The 17,789-nt window shown below is 36.3% G+C and overlaps 1 protein-coding gene and 1 non-coding gene across 2 annotated transcripts in view; both read right to left on the bottom strand.

The window, feature by feature from the left end:
* Window positions 1–17,789, bottom strand: part of LOC140153589 (uncharacterized) — a 294,065-nt gene that overhangs the window by 265,796 nt on the left and 10,480 nt on the right. The window lies entirely within an intron of this gene.
* Window positions 13,887–13,959, bottom strand: Trnaa-cgc (transfer RNA alanine (anticodon CGC)). Its single transcript has one exon. It is a non-coding gene; the product is annotated as a tRNA-Ala (tRNA).

Raw genomic sequence — 17,789 nt, 5'->3', positions numbered from 1 at the left:
GCGGCTGCACATAAAAGTATATAGGAAGCATTACTACTATGTGTTCATACGGGTATTTTTCAAAAACCCAAAATGATCCACTCCTGTTAATGTTAGGCCGACTTTATTTTGTTCAAATCATTAAGTCAGCAATAACTAACAACAAAATGCGACATAATTATTCTGCACGATATGTTTCTTCTCCAAAAGGCACCCTGCTTTAACAACAGTTCATGGGCCCAAGATAACATGCAGCATGCAGATAATAGATATAGGGTAGTGTTAAATGACAGATAGAACACTATTATATCTATATCACTGCACAATTAAAGACATGATATATACAGAACAGTGTCTGGTTGTGTTCTACCATATAGAGTTACCCATCTTAATCTTAACTCATATGTTTCACGTCAAACGTCTTCTTCATTAGACATCTCTTCTATATTTGGGCATTTGTCTTTCCACTGGTTCTTGATGGTGACATGAACGCAAATGCTAATTCTAGGACACTTAGTACCTGATAAGTGACCGACTCCCAAACTGGGAGTGACCAGGCGTTTGGTAGAGGAGTAAGGTGCTCTTTCATCCAATTTGATTACCCTGCACTACCATTTGTTTGTTGTACCTAAAATGCTGGTGTGCATTTTTATCTTTTCAGGGTTGTTCCAACTATTGCTTTACCCATTGCTCATGTCTGCCAAAGAGACACCTTCGTGTAATACTTATTAGTTTGTACAGAGCTTTTCAGTTTTTGTCCACATAGAAAATACCAATTTGTTTTTTTCTTTTGTAATTACTGCGAGTTGATTTCCCTGATAAGAAATTTAACTTTTGGTATTGTTTCACCAAGAGCTATTTATTTTATGGCATGTTTGTGATTCCCCACACACTTAAAACTACGGGGTCAAAAAATGACCCAAACGGGGTCATTTTTGACCCCAGCATAGTTATCAACTAAACACCATACCACTAACGGGTCATTTTGACCCCATTGGTCGGGTCATTGCAATGACTACGTATTTGGGTCAAATAGTAACCCCATTGGGGTCAAAATATTACCACATTTCGGGTCAAATGAAATGACCCCTTCAAAAGGGTTGCCTTATTGGGTTACTTAATGACCTCATTTCGGGTCAAATGAAATGACCCATTTGAAAGGGTTGTTTTATAGGGTTACTCAATAACCACATTTAGGGGTTGTTTGGATTTTTTAGTAGGCCTATGGTCATGCTGGTCCCACCAGGACATAAGTGTGTTTCTGCACAGAGAAAGCATTACATAAACAGCAAACTGCAAAATGCATCTGTGTATCACACTCACACACAGTCAGTCATCACCTATGACAGTTCACGTATTATAAGCTTACATGATATAAGCTTATAACAACTGCAGCCAAGACACCAGCCACGACAGCATGAAATTAGACTGAATCTGCGTGCATAGACAAGGGTCTATGCATCCTTGCAGTCTCACTTTTCAACTAACTTTTCATATTCCATCATGCAGACAAGCACACACGACAATCCGCTGAGCTGCACAATCAGAACAAATATGGCGCTGATGTGACCACGTGAGCCGATGCACACCGTGTGTGCAAATAGTTCCGAAATGCAAGTCATTATAAAGTTGACAAACTTGGTAACTTCGGTCAAAAAATTAGTTTTATTTATTAATCAACAAACATTAATTGCAGCTCATGTTTAAACTCATTTATGAATTGAGATTTTCAAAGCGGAAGATTGAAACTGATATCAATGCTCGACGGTATCGGCAAAATGACCACTAAGTTTTTGACCACGCTCGTCGTGGCTAAAATGACCTCGTGAATGTGGTCAAATTAAAACAGTACAACCCCCTTGAAGGGTCAAAACAACCCCAAACGTGGTCAATTCAAAATGACCACGGAAAATATAACCCCGTAGTTTTTAGTGTGCACTAGAGTGCAACAGTAAGCTTCAAGTTAGAGGGCGCAAGATGGAACAGCCACAAACAACCAATGTGATGAAGCGATCTATCGCAAATAGCATCATGCTGACTGACCATATGATTGAAGGCATGTTATATTATTTATTCCAATAATCAGTTTTGTATAACCTTTTAAGCAACAGTATAATAACTTACCTAGATAATACAAAAGATGTAAACATTAGATGATCCAGTCACATGAAATAAAACAGAAAATAAGAGTAAATGGTTAGTGGTATGAAATTTAATTCCTTAAATATGACACAATCAAGCAAGTTGAACCTTGTTTTCAAGTAATATTAAATCGAATCAAATTCAAGTTATTCATCTTGGGATGGGATGTGATTATTTCTTGTTGTTGAAAACAATGATTTACAGGGGCGGATCCAGGATTTCTAAAAAAGTGGGGGCTGAGTGTCTATAAATTGATTAAAAGAGGGGATTTGAATGGCTGATATAATCCTAAAACAGGCTGAATTTGCATGATTTAACTGTCAAAAGAGGGGGGGAGGACAGGGCCCCATTGAACCCCTCTGGATCCAATCCTGATTTACACAAAAGAAATCCAAGCTGGACACTTCTATTGGCTATATCATCAGGTATCAATTTCTTTGATCAGATCACAAGTGAAATCACAAATAATGATTTTGATTTACAAATTATATGTTTTTACCACTGATGTGTATGAAAATAACATATTTTCAAATAACATTGTTTCTACAAGATCCACATAAGCAAAACTGTAGCTAACACCAGGGAAGTGAGATCTGCTAACACAAACCCATATCATGATATGTCTAGCTATATATGTGTCATCCACAGGATTTAATATGTAAGGGTCAAGTTAGAATGCCCATTATTCAACACCCATGTAAGATCTCCTTAACTATACAAATGTATATGTCAGGATAGACTGTAATGATGTCAGGATATTAAGATGAAAGTGATGAGATCAAAAGATTTGTCACTTTACAGACATGTACCAGGAACTGACAACCGGATATTTCAAGTTGCAATGACAAAAATGCATATCACTACAATGCTAATCAACTGTCAACATTTGCACAGCGTTCAAAAAAGCGTTGTTTTGCACCAAATATCATCGTTTGGCAAGAAAAACCTCCTATGTGTTTGTGGCCCCTGAACATGTTTAAAACAAACTGCCAACCAGTTACATAAGGAGTTTTGCTTTAAACATGTTCAGGGGCCAAATGACACATGTATAGAGGTTTTTTCCTGCCCCACAATGATATTCAATTTTATTTTTAAATGTAAAATTGCATTTTTCTGCTAGTGAACATAAAAACACAAATAAACATCTAGAATACAAAATTTCACACCATTTGAAACTTTGGATCATAACCAAAATTCTTAGCAATGCAAGGGATGTTGCAAGTTTTTATAGGCCGTACAACCATGAGACGCTCCTTTAATTCCAGACATTTACTTTAATTTCCATGGAAATCTCATCCTCTTAAATTGACCTTTCCCAACACACACACACTGATTACATCCACACACTTCACACCAGTCACAATCATCACACATCAATTTGCGTAAATTTACAGCCCGCAGTGCCAGTCCATTGTGGTGGCCCCACACCCTACAATGACACCAAACACTGCGAGCGGTCAAGTAAGGAAGACCGATTTGTTCACACCGATTGGCCCGGTCGTTCAGCTGAGCCAAGCAGGAGATCTCCCTTTATTTGTCCCCTTAATTTCTTTGCTGACCTCAGTCGCAGTCTTGTCTGATCATTAGCAGTTCCTTTTACACGATTACATTACACAGTGTGGACGAGTCTTTGTTTTGTATCATGTTTAACCCCGTTGGGTTTTTGTATGGCTACTTTCTTTACTTCACAAGCATTGATATAGAGTAGAAGACAGTTCATGTTGTAGCCATTTTAAATGGTCACTCATGTCATGATAACTCTATGATAATGGTGGTATGAAATAAAGACTTTGTAGCTACTGACCAGTGACATTGTGGATAGCAATTTGTTGGGTCAAATCACAATGAGTTGGTCAAATTCAAGTGATACAAGAAATATTGACAAAATCCAACATAATGCATTTTATGATACCTTCTTTATGCCCTTCATGCCGACTTTTTTATCTTCTTTTACCAAGACACAAGACAAAAATTGGTGACTTGGTGTAAGAAATAGCTTTGTTTTGACCGCAACCTGATTTCACACACAATTTATTATGCTGACCTAATTAATGGGAAGAATGTAGCTCATTTAAAGTGTAAATCAGTTGGGCCCTTAAGCAACTCTGGTCAATTCTATCATGTCCCAGTCATTCTGCTCAAACGATTACACCATACCTTTCCCTTCATTTCCTAAAAACATTGAACAAGCTGCTGAAAGATTCTCTTCTTGAAGAAACATGTAAAACATGTAAACTTGTGAAAGTATTTATAGCACATATACCAAGTTCAGTGGCATCTGATAAGGCATGCATATTGTATAACAATCTTTCCTTCTGAAGATAAGTTAACAAGATTTTTTATACAGTGATGGAAAGGATTGGCAGGTGCAAGTTTAACAAAAAAAGAATGAAAAAAAGACATGGAAAAGAGGCTATTTTTATGTTTCCTTAATATCACAGCACTTCATCAAATTAAAGAAGCCTTAGAATATTTTATGAAGCATCCAATCAATGTGTGTGCTCATGAATAAAATTACTGTTCTTTTTCTATTCTGATATCAGAATCATGTCATCCAAAATAACAAACCCATTTTGAAATAAATGGTGACATTTTAAGTTTCTGCTGATATTTTGAGCATTTTCTAACAAATAACAAAATAAAGTTGTCATAATGTCATATCTAATCACTCATCTACACTCCTAAATAGGAGGCTAAAAACCAAGCTTAAAAACCAAATCTCTCCAGAGGTAAGAATGACTTGAACACAGTCGACTTGAAGTTCTTGTGGTAGCATTTCTATCATCAAATATAGGCTGGAAGGGGCAAATTTATACCACAGAATGCCTTCCAAGCAAATGGTAAGTATGTACCATCAATGTGCCAGAAGACTTGGATTACCAAGCCATTGTGTTCAAATTATCTATCGGCAAATGCAGAATGGAAATTGGCAAAGTCATACCACAAGAGCAGGTACTGGTTGCCTGGTAGGAAAGTGGTATCAACATAACAATGGAAAAATGAGGTAGTAGACCTTTGCATGTACCACCAACCTATTGTGTTTAAATTATCTTTCATCAAATGAGGTATGGTATATGTGATGTTGATTATAGGGTCTGTGGATATGCCTTGCAAGAAAATGGCATACAGCAACAATTTGCCAGCAGACATTTACATTGTATATAGATCAACAATATAGTTATTGTTTTAAAATAATCGTCTTTCAACAAATGAGGTATGGGGTGGGTGAAGTTATACCACAACTGACAGTTCTGGGAAGTGGCACATAGGGGGAAGTTATAAACATCTTCTATAGAGATTTAGATCACCCAGATTGGGGTGTGAACTTTCCTTGTGGGATCCAATGTGGATATCATGACTACCACATATCCTTCTACACATGAGTTTTACCATTACCTGCACATGGATTTAAACCACCAACTAGTCAAGTGGGGTATAAGGTTTTAGGCGAAGAAAAAAAGAAAGAATCGGGTGTATAATACAATTCCTTCATGTCATCTTTCAATACAAAGCTAGGGTTTGCACTATACTCCCGATTCCAGAAAAATACAGGACTATTTTTTTTAAAACAATATAAATCTGTTTTGCCAATATATGAAACATTTAGGCCTAGCTAAATCATAATCCTTTACTGAGTTCTAACTGGAAATAAAAGTATAATTTTCATACTTTTGCAATTTGAGGGGAAATGGGCAGATGCACTTTGGAGAGTATTTTTAGCTCGCTTGGTTTGATATTAAGGTAGCACATGGGGAATTAATTTCATTACAATTATTACAATTTATTTGATTCATCCATAGACTTTGCACTCATTTCAAAGATAATTCAATATCATGGTCCAGTGAACTAGAAATGAAACAATATTTCCTTTGATGTTCTAACCACTACAGTATCTCTCTGTTCTTAATCAGAACCCCATAAATATGTGAAGGCATAATTAGCCATGATTCATAAAATAAAGGGCGAAATATAAAGAATACAGCTTTTCTTCTACTTCAAAATATGAATTTCCCATAAATACTTTTTACCACTGGAATTCAGAACTGCCAAGCAATTCAATTTCTTCACTCATAATTGAAATGAATTTATGAAACCAAACCAAACCAATCAATCCTCTATGACGTTAAAAACCATAATCTCAATTCCTATTACAACAATGAAAATCAAGTGTCTCCTGTCACAAGGAGATTACCAAATCTCTTTTGATTAAAATAATGAACGTATTACTCTTAATTGACGACATAACAATATAATGAAAGTCTTTAAATACTGCTAAGCCCGAATCCAAATCAAGCAACTTACCACATCTACTCAGTGTAGATTTCTAGATTCTAAACTCAAACTAAAAAAATTCTCATTACTTTCCTATATCAGCAATGTCACAAACAATGGTGTCAATATCAGACTGTTTTCTTAAGACATTCAAGGAGCCCAGAATAAAGTCTGTTACTTATTGTTACATAACAAAGCCATTTGAAACCATTTTGTGAATGTTTGCAGCTTCTGTGGGACTATTTTGGCTTTCACCCATAGGCTCCATTTTTTAAAAAGACAAATGTTCTCGACACAATTTAGGACCAAAAGTCAGTCTCGCATGTATCTATTTTTGCTTTCACCAATGCCTTTACCATGAAAGTGTCAGCTCTACACCCAACTTTGCTACACCTATTTCCATTCCTCTATTTTTCCTTCACTTCATACTTGATAGAGTATCTAGGGCAAGATTTACAACATTTTGGATTGATATAGAATAGTGGATTTTGTTCAAAATTTAAAGAAGAAGTGGAAATCAATCTGCATCGGATGACTAAGGTCACATGACAGCTGTAATCAACAGAACGAATAGTTCAAGAAACTCTTCTGTAACAATTTCAAACAATAATTTACCGTATCCGCTTTAATGATTGTCAATTTCTGACGCAAAACAAGTATAATGGTAAAAACTATTCAATATGGTTTGAATTCAATGTCAATATGGTTTGGATTAAGATTTGTAATAAAAAGTTATAAAGACAAGTAGCCATCATTTTGGTTTTCAAAATTGATCCATAATGGTCATTTGACATTTGTCCAAGCTTACGGCTATCATACTAGGTCATCTACATATCCTTCACTTATCAAGCTTATGCAACTGGAAAAGGCTACTGAGTCTGTAACAAACAAAAAATCAAAATCAAAATATCTAGCTACCATTCCAGGATGCTTTTTCAGCATTTCACAAAAGATTTCAGCTTCCCCCTGCAACTCAATCCAGACTCTTCCTATTCAAATATATATCTTCTACAATTAATAATATAGTCAAAACAAAGTTTGACTTTAGAAATCTTCCATTCATGATTTTGTAGGGACAACTAAGTCAAATAGAAGCATATGTTAGCTTATTGAAATTTCGCTCTTATTGCAGCAGAGACAGTACAGTTGTCTCTAGTATGAAAATCTAAATGCTACCCAAACATTTTGACATAACAATCAATTTCCTTTTAATTAAATATGCCTGTTTCTCATGCTTTCACAGAGTAATGAGACCAAACAAACAGGCAAAGGAAATGATCTCTACAAAAATAATAATAACAGATGAAATTTGCCTTTAACGACAAATCTGCCTTAAAAACAACAAAAGGAAAAACCATTAATCAACAAACGAAACCCGATCAGGTGAGTTAAATTAACAGTATTTATAATTCATGAATCGTAGCACAGAGTTTTCACCTTCCTAGTTTGTTTACCCCTATAGTTTACTATAGCATCCAAGCGTACATAAATCTGTACCACCAACATACAGAGCAGCACCAAGAGGGATTTATAATAACATTACAAATTAATCAAAGCCCAAAAATAACTTTGCAAAATCAGATAAGTGCCAGGAAAGCAAAGATGACTGTGTTGGTTGGAATGAGTACAGAGTAATAGATACCTACATTATTCTCAATAACATCAACAACGACCAAAATCAGATGGTAACTTGAATCGCTCATTAACCCTTTATCTGCTGAGACCCTTCACAAAAATTGTTGCTCGGAGACAATCTCATAGCTGCCGCACCAATTCATCAAGATTTGAGCAGATTAACATAGTCTCTACACTTGGAATCGTTGAAGGTGCATAATCTATCAGGAGCTATTGGCTAGTATAAGAGCAAATCCAGATTATTCAAGACTTGAACCTTGACCCACCAAATTGTTAGTTGTGTTATAATAGTTATGTATGGAGGAATCTAACGAACTTTTGATGTAGGTCTATATATATATAAGCATGTAAAAGAGGTCTTTGAATTTGGCACTTTTGTCCAGCAAAATGTGATAAAAATGTCCAACAATTATACAACATGTTCAGTAATTATGCAACATGTTTCAAAACAAAGAATCAGTTTTGAAAGTAATTGTCAAAATTTTATGTATACTACTTACTGTAATATACTTTACCATGTTATTCCTTTATCTGCTAACATTATGATCTGATGATTGTGCCATATCCCCCCCCCCAAAGAAAGAGCTGTGGTATAAATGTAATGCTTCATGTATTGTATACCTTTGGTGGTCCTCCTCAACAAAAATACAATTAAGTAGGCAATACAGTTAAGTATAGTGCATTGAAACAAAAGTATAATAACAGTGGTATAGCACAAAAAACACCCACACAAACTGTGTAGACTTGATGATAGATTTTGTTCGTAGGATATTGAACCGCTTGCCGTGACAGCATAATGACTGAACTGACACTTGGCCGTTTTTTTACACATTAAAATGCAATGACACTTGGACACTAACTGAATGCAGCTTGCCAAACCTACAGGAAACACTGATGATTAAGATCAAACAATTCGTCAATTGATCCATCTGCAACATTTCTAGAGCATAGTCTTCACTATTATTTCACTATAGATTAGAAGTGTTCAGAGGCACTTCAATAGTAGATATAAGTTGCACAATTACAACCACAAGGATGGTTATGTCCAGGTACCGCACACAAAATTATTGATAAGAACTGAGGAAAGTTGAAAATTCTTGCTTATGATATCAACAAATACTACTATAATTAGGCACCATTTGGGTTAGGTGAGGGTTATTTTACAGCTACAGTTAGGGTTAAGCCCGATCCTGACTCCACTTCGCAGTGCGATACGATGCTGCGATGCTTTTGAAACATCGCAGCATCGCGCGATGAAATTAAAATGTACATTTAAATTTCATCGCGCAATGTTGCGATGTTTTAAAAGCATGTGGGGTCTGCATCTCCTTTTAAGGTCAATCTACCGACCTCTATTTTCCAGCAGCCAATCAGAAGTGTGCACGGCTGCGATATCGCAGGGCGATGCAAAAAGTTGAACATTGTTCAACTCCATCGCGGACCGAAATTTCCACCGTGTGATGAGAATTTTCACCTTTAACTGGGCCATATGGAAGAACAGGGGAATACTTAAATTTTCCCCTGAATATGGACCCAGTATAAAGAAATAAACAAACAAACAACCCACTGAGCTCGTAAAAACCTGGCTCAGATTACAGTATTTATAGCATCGCAGCACTGCATCGCGCTGCAATGTGGAGTCAGGACTGGGCTATAGAAGTTAGGGTTGCAGTAATGGGTAACGATAGGCCCGTTATCAATTGTCAAAAGTATCGATAGTCGGAAAATTCATAGCCTTCCAGCATGTTGGTACACTCAATGGTAGTATCGATACACAAACGATATGGCACACATGCTTAGATTATCCCAAATTACTGTCTCCCAATTCCAAGCTGAGCCATCATGTCATCTCAAACCCCTCCAGAAGATACTTTGCACGGTCATTTTGTTATGTAGGGGGCCTATTCTGTTATACTATAAAGAAACATTGAAGAAACATAAATTGTATCTTGAAAATATGTCAATATATCTATACTGTACTATATATCGATATGTCGCATAATTTGCTTCCGATATATTGACTGCAAAAACTGTTTCGAAAACAGGCCTAGGTAATGATTATGGTTATTGGTTACATCATACATGGGGTTAAAATTGTGGGTGAAGTTTATCTTGCAGTTATATATTGCAGACTGAGAGCAATACATTGCATAAATTTCATTTAAAAATAACTCCACAAGCTACTCACAATTGAAGACTCCATTTATCCTCTTTTTATAGCAGTGTAATACACCTCCGGAAACTGACAAATGGCATGTACAAACTAGTAATGTGATAAGAGACCTAAGGTACCCCTGTAAGGAAACAAACTCCCTTTCCCTTGAATACTCAAGTGAGGAGAACATATGTTATTTATAATTTATTCTCTCAATTTGAGTTTTCATTTCCCTAAAAGTGCACTGGTTTAGTCATAGATCCTACAAATGGTAAGTAGTTCAGTTGCATGCATTAACAAAGTCTTCATCATCTAGCCCTACCACAGGCTTTTTTTTGTGTGTGTTGTGAGCTGTCACTGGGTTTTTCAGTTCTCAGGATGGTGTCTCGGAGTATAGTGTGTGTAAAAAAAAGGCCCTGTGGTAGGGCAATCATCATCAGACTCTGTTCAATCAACAGTTTAACAAATGCATTGGCTTAGGGACGAAATTAAAACTCGATCAACGGTTGACCGCCGGTTCCGTCCGGTTGCTATTGTTCTAAACAATGGTAACCGGACGGAACCGGCGATCAACCACCAGTCGAGTTTTTATTTCATCCCTTATAGTATGTAGAAGAGAGGGGTTTTGAGCAAAAGATAACGGACTTTTACCCTTATTAACAAAACCTAGAAATATACTGTGGCCTCCCAGAGATGGGTTTGCCTAATGTTCTAGGATGATGGCATCTTGACTCTTGAGAGACCACTCTAAAAAGGCACCATCTAATAGGACCATTAGTGGTTCCTGGTAGTCCTGACTGGTAGTCCCTGCCATGCATCATTGTGATCAGTTTACAACACTAGATCTGGTTTTATTTATAATTCCCTAAAAATAGTGATCAGCCTAGCAAATTATAGTGTAAAAAGATATGTGAATCAAGTAACAAGATAATGCCAACTTATGCTTTGTCATACCTGTCTTATGGTTCACTAAACAGCCCAAAGGACCCAAATAATTATGCTCTCTCCTCTTCAAAATCCCATATCTATGTTATTCTTTATATCATACCACATCAGCAATCACATAAAACATTAACCCTAACCGGCTCAAGCACTACAAAATACTACTAACAATTTCACTGCATGTGCGTGCATCCGACAGGATGTGATGACGCAATCACTCTAAGTGATAGGCACGGATTTGCTGGCCCGGCCAGCATAAGACCCCCGGCCAGCATAAGACCTGTGGCTAAGTGTCGGTGACCTAGTGCTTGGCATGCGAGGGGTCCCGGGTTTGAATCCCACCTAGAGCAAAGAACATCTTTGTTTGCTTTCTCTCTTTATTCCTCCCCTCTTTCCCTTCCAGTCGGCGTTAGGGTTAATGCCTTTCTTTGGACAGCACATTAAAACATCTTACTTTCATGGGAGTGATTTCTGTCACATATTTGAAAGACATTTTGCACATTTGTTTGTATTTATTCTATTTTTGTTTGTTTGTTACCCTTTTTCCTGTGACAAAGAATAACAATATTACATTGTGAAGGGTCGGTATTCATTTGTACAGTAAAACAAAAACAAAACTTTTTTCCAGATTTTCCAGATTAGGGTCGGTCAGTGGAGGACAAGCAAACAATCTTTTTGGGGGCCTAAACACAACCTACTAAATGAAACTATATTATTTAAAAACCTCAAATGAAATTCTCAAAATCAAAATACTTACAAAATAATTTTGCAGTAGTGTAGTGGTTTTACTGCAGAAATTGCCATGTTTTATTTAATAAAGTACATCTAATTGTTGCCATGGTTACCCACCCAAAAACACACCACACCCATCCACCTCCACCTGCCTGTTTCTACAAAGCGCTCTCACACACAGACTTTAATATCAAGAAATTAAACATACGCCCAAGTTATATCAAATTGTACGAATTACCTGGATTAAAGTCCCTTCAATTCAAGATTTATCATTTTCATTCAAATCTCCCAAATATAGCATGGTATCACATATCCCCAGCAATATTAGCTCAATCCAGACTGCCAACACAGTGACTCATCTTATTTATGTTAATTCCTGAAGCACTCCATCATTCACTAATGGAATCCTCTTCATTTCTACACACAAATTGATGAGATATTTCCGAGGCATTTAAACAGGTAAATGCACCTTTGCACACACAGAAAATTGCACTTTTCTCTGGTTACAATATTTACTGGGCTGGGTTTCCATCGAAAATTGATGACTATTTTGTTGATTTCCTATTTGAATAAGAAGTTTGTTACACGTTGGTAAACATGGATACAACATCTTTCATTGCTTTAATTATTACATGCATGTATTTCACAGTTAACCTTTAATTTTGTGCATGATTCTCAAAACTTGTGTTATAAGGTAAGGACAGATATTTTTGTGATAATACATCAAGCATTTTTAAAACAAAATTACCCATTTCATGTTTGAAAAGGGCATTTCGTGATCCACAGCCTCATCCCCCCACTTTTCTAAAAAAAAGTTGAGATTTTTATACCACTGGAATCCTCTGGCTACATAATGTTAATGTACCAAACTTTTCTTGCAGATTAATTCATTTAGCAAAAATATCGCCAGAACGAAATTACAACAGTGGAGCAGTGTAATACACATATTAAATCATGCATAAATCAGACTCAGAATCAAACTAAAATTTTGGGAAAAGGCTTTTTTTATGGATATCTACTGAAAAATGCCTTAAAAAGAGGATGCTACGATCACAAAATCCTCCTCTAATATACTAGGGTAAATAAGAAATAAAATAAATTAGTCCAAAATGACTATTGGTTTTTTCCGCATCTCGGGATCGATGCAAGAAGTATCTTAATCAACATCGGAAACGGTAAGATCGTCCGGTGTATGGAGTCTACAAATTTACAGCCTAGCAATACCTTTTAAGAACTGAACTTGAAATTTGAACTTGAAATTCAAATTTCAAAGGCATCCATTTGCAAGGCAACTTTCTACTTGTATAAAGGCAAAGGCATTAATTTATGTGCTGAATAATGGCTAGCTTTAGAGTTAATACTGCAGGCATGTACTTAGGGCATCATCTTGGGGCACCAGCTAAGGCCAGTCACCATGATGCCTGGTGCCTACAGAAATTTTGATCCCTAAACTTTTTGGGCCATCATTCTGCCCAGCATCAAATCAGATTCCCATTCCTGAGTCCCTTTTATATTAGTTCCTAATGCCTTCATATACTCTTTATTGAGACAAGACAGTTTGTCTGTACTTTAGATCATTAGACATAAGACACCTGTTATTTGAGTTATCCTTTTCCTGTCTTATATATTTGATATCAATTTAATATTCTGAAGAAGCGATAATAATTACCGCAAGTACAGCAGGGATCTACTGAAAAATAAGATTTACATAGAAATTAATAGTTAACCAATTTTGTGACAATTGCATACAATTGAAAATGTTATGATTTCAAAGTATTTGCGCTCAATGCGATCAAGCAAATTAATCATTTATAATTAGGATAATTAATTTAAAAACTTTTTATCTTATTTTGCATTTTTTCTTGATGCCAATAATTTCATTGGACATGTTCAAAAAATAAAAAAAATCTCTAACTATTATACAGGGGATAGAAAAATTACACATCGCATACTAGCACAATACATGAAACTACAAATGGAAACATGACATGCAAGGCAGATATACCAGAGTAAAAACTCCGGATATACCTGCCTGTGTGGGGACTTGAACCCCAGACCTCTCGCTTGCGGGGCGAGCGCTATGACCACTGGGCTACACAGTCTGTCCCTAATAAAAATAAAGGTAAAGGAGATGACCCTGTATAAACAGTGATCAGAGTGCCCATCTCTCTTTCATTGGCGATTGGGCCAGACTCTTCTCCTCCATGTAATGTTGCTATAGGGAGATCGCTACACATCCTCCACAGTGAGTCTGTTACCTTCCCAGCATTTAAGAATGCCGGTACCCATTTATACACCTGGGTGGAGACTGGGAGTAATCAAGATAAAGTGCCTTACTCAGGGCATAACACGATGGTGTCACTGTGGCTCGAACCCACAACCTTCCGATTATGAGTCAGAGCCTGTTCCGCTCGGCCACCGTGCTCCCTAATAAACATGACTCAAGTCTGGTACTTCTTCTTTCCCCTGTATATTGATATTAAGATAACAATTAAGCAGGGTTGTAGCTACGCTGGGCGGTGGCGGGCGGCCCTGCCCGGCACTCTTAATTTCCACCCGGCACTCAAGTTAATTTTGAGCCCAAATACCCGGCACTCCAGTCTCAAATGTTTCAAAATCAATGAACAATCAGTATAAAATTAGCAATTCTTATCAAAATTTCAATTTTGTTACCATTTCATATAAATTATACCCAGCACTAAAATTTGCCTAGCTATAACCCTACAATTAAGCATCATTAATTTGATCTCTGGTGCTAGCTTCCCTTGTTTCTCGAACTATTAGCTTTTTAAAATATCATATCAATATCATTATCAACAATCTAGTGGATAACAAATTCTATATTTGGTACACCGCTTTACAATGTATTAAAAATACGAATTACATGTAAATACGAATTACATGTACATATTTTTAAAATATGTAAATATTTTTAAAATATTACATGTAAATAATGTTAAAACATTTAAAATCATTTCAATCTGGCTTCTTTTCAAGTTACAACAATTTCATAAGTTCTGCCAATTTTTCCTGGTGTTTATGCAACTTCACATAATAATGACACATGCATTGAATGTAAATTAGAGGAAATTATAAACAAATTGAACTTTCACAGAGGCCATGTAAGGTCTGTAATAGTCCACTGATGTAGGAATTATTGAATGCCAGACATTCAGTACAGCAATTATTATGTGCATAATATGGTACAGAATTGTCTAAGATAGGCATACATGGTGCACATAATAATGAAAATGTCGGCCTACAAATACATTTTGACTTTGTCATACTGAAAATGCTCATTGGCATATATCTCTGATTTTGAAAATGCTGGATGATGTATAAAGGAAATTCATCCTACATCCTAAAATTTGATGTGATAGGCTTATATCAGAATTTAGATACCTCAGGCAATATATTCATTTTTTATTATTGCAAAAAATACAATCAGTGAAATGATTCAAATTACACTTTACATATCCTTGCATCTCAGTGTTGCTTGAACCATAAAATTCTGCGATATCACACACTATTTTAGTCATAATCTCAAATACGTAGTTTATACATATCTGACTCATTTTGGTTATCCACATGTCAATGTGATATCTATAAAAATATGTTGCTATATAATGTAAGGTTTCCATGGTAATTAACATGTCTGTTCACCAACACCAGCATCTATCTACCTTTCCATTCACTACTATCCTCTCATGACTCATCCCCATACTTAACCAGGGGTCAAATGTCATTACCAATTTCTGGTTTAGCACAGCCACTAGCCACCACATCTGAAAGTCATCACCACTAAGGACCTCATAAAATGTGATAATTTCAATTAACTATTGACCAAAATGTTTCACTTTGGGTTTGTATCAAATTATGCGGCATAATTTGGGCATCAAATTTGATCAGTTTGAACACGTTGTTGGGAAGGTATTAATTCATGTGAGTCATGATAGAAAATGAATGTGGCCATGTCATCTGCAAGAATGTCTTTATCGTCCCTGAATCAGCATTTAATCAAAAACAAATAAGTATATGGTTCTTTGGTTGCTATGTTATGAGGACTATATTTCCTGAATATGAAGATTAACTTATACATTATTAATGAAAGGATATCAATAATGTAAAACCAAACTGCAGCACTGTAAGAGAATAGTAAATAGGCATCAGTATATATTTGCTAAGTAATTTTACAAAATTAATCAAGGTTTCACTTTATCCAAGTTTGTTGGCAATTTCTATATAATTTTTGATTAAAAAATGTATCTAGCAATACAGCAGAGTTATTATTGAAGCACCAAACTTAGGGGTGTGTGCATTTTTGTGTGGGTGCACCCCATTGGGATGTGTGGTTGTGTACATGTTTACCTGCAACCGAGGACAATACTACGTTATTAAACTGTGGATCTTCCTGCAAACAAGCACCATCCGCAGTTTACAGAGGTCTGTAGTAGATCACATTATTGCATACCAAATGACATACCTCCGTTGTGCAGTAAATATATTGACCTCGGTTGGTAGGTATATTTCGTACTGTGTATCATACACAGCTATATACATGAAAAAATCTGCCATTTTGGGCCTCGCTTTGCCGATTATACATCACTTTAGATGTCCTCGGTTTGATAGTAATACAAAATGTCTGCAGTTGTCGGCAGGCGTAGGTATGGGTGTAGTGAGTGTGTGTGTGGAGGGGGGGTTATGGGGTGTACATACATTACATGCTTATGCAAGTGCTGTCTGAATCTGACAAAACCAGTTACTCGACACGTTGTCTCACTCTCAACATAACATGATTATCGATTCAAGAAAATCAAGTGGATATATTTAGTGCTTGTTCGTCGCACTGCTGAAACAAGGGATCAAATTATGTAGCAGCAATCGGTGTTGTAGGTCTCAAGGAGACCAGGTCTCTGTCTTGAGACCATCTAAAAATCTGCTTTGCAGGCCTTGTCTCGGTCTCAGTCTTGAATATCAAGGTCTCAGTCTCAGACCTCAAAAGTCTCAGTAAAAACATTTTATGCATCAAAGTCTCGACTACAACACTGGCAGTACTTTGTTCAAGCAGATGCATGATGTGAATTTGAAACTATTATTATATTCGATGAGCTTCCTTAATGAACATTGTTTCTGCAAATGTGTGTGTGCTCAAATGGTGCATGGGCGGTATGCACATGATGACACTCTGATTCAGGGTAAGGAATAACATCAGCATGATGATTGATGGAATATTGCTAGTTAACAATAATGGATGGACAATGCACAGTATAGCGATGACCCATTGCTCATGTTATTATCACACCGCTGAACCTGGGCACAGGCATCTTTTACAGAGCTGGAATACCTGCATGCATCTAAGCAAACTTAATGTTTTTACTCCTTGTTCTTAAATTTCAACACTGACAGCTAGCTGTCAATTGAAAATGCACAGGATAAGCATCCTAATGACCCTCTGCTCTTATAGCATATCACAACATTGTCCTGATTGTTATGTTGAAACATCTTTGACACATTCACTAAATTCAGTTTACTCCATCAGCTATTCACTTGCAAGAGGAATACTCTCGGCATTCCTCTTCTTTTAATTCTAATTTTGTTATGTTACTTTAATTTTCAAACAGGACAAGTAGTTGTCATGGGAAATGCATAGTAAACATTTTGTTGTGAAGTTTTGTGCTACTTTTATTGTCTTGAATCGGCAGCTTTTTGGTTGCTAATTGTTTACCCAGTCTAGGAATTGTTCCTCTTTCCTCAATCTATCTTCAATACCATGCCACTCTCCCATTAAAACATCAAATGCATTCAGTGTACACATTGAAGAACATGTAGCAATCATTCAGTGTCAGCTAATACATTACTTCCATTTTGAAACTCAACTCCATCTGTTCTACCAGCATTGGTGGTTTTTTTTTTAAAGGTGTTAACACTAAAT

This window comes from Amphiura filiformis, chromosome 1 (assembly GCF_039555335.1).
Source record: "Amphiura filiformis chromosome 1, Afil_fr2py, whole genome shotgun sequence".
Lineage (NCBI taxonomy): Eukaryota > Metazoa > Echinodermata > Ophiuroidea > Amphilepidida > Amphiuridae > Amphiura > Amphiura filiformis.
Note: the sequence above shows the minus strand (reverse complement) of the source record. Positions and strands in the feature narration are given on the sequence as shown.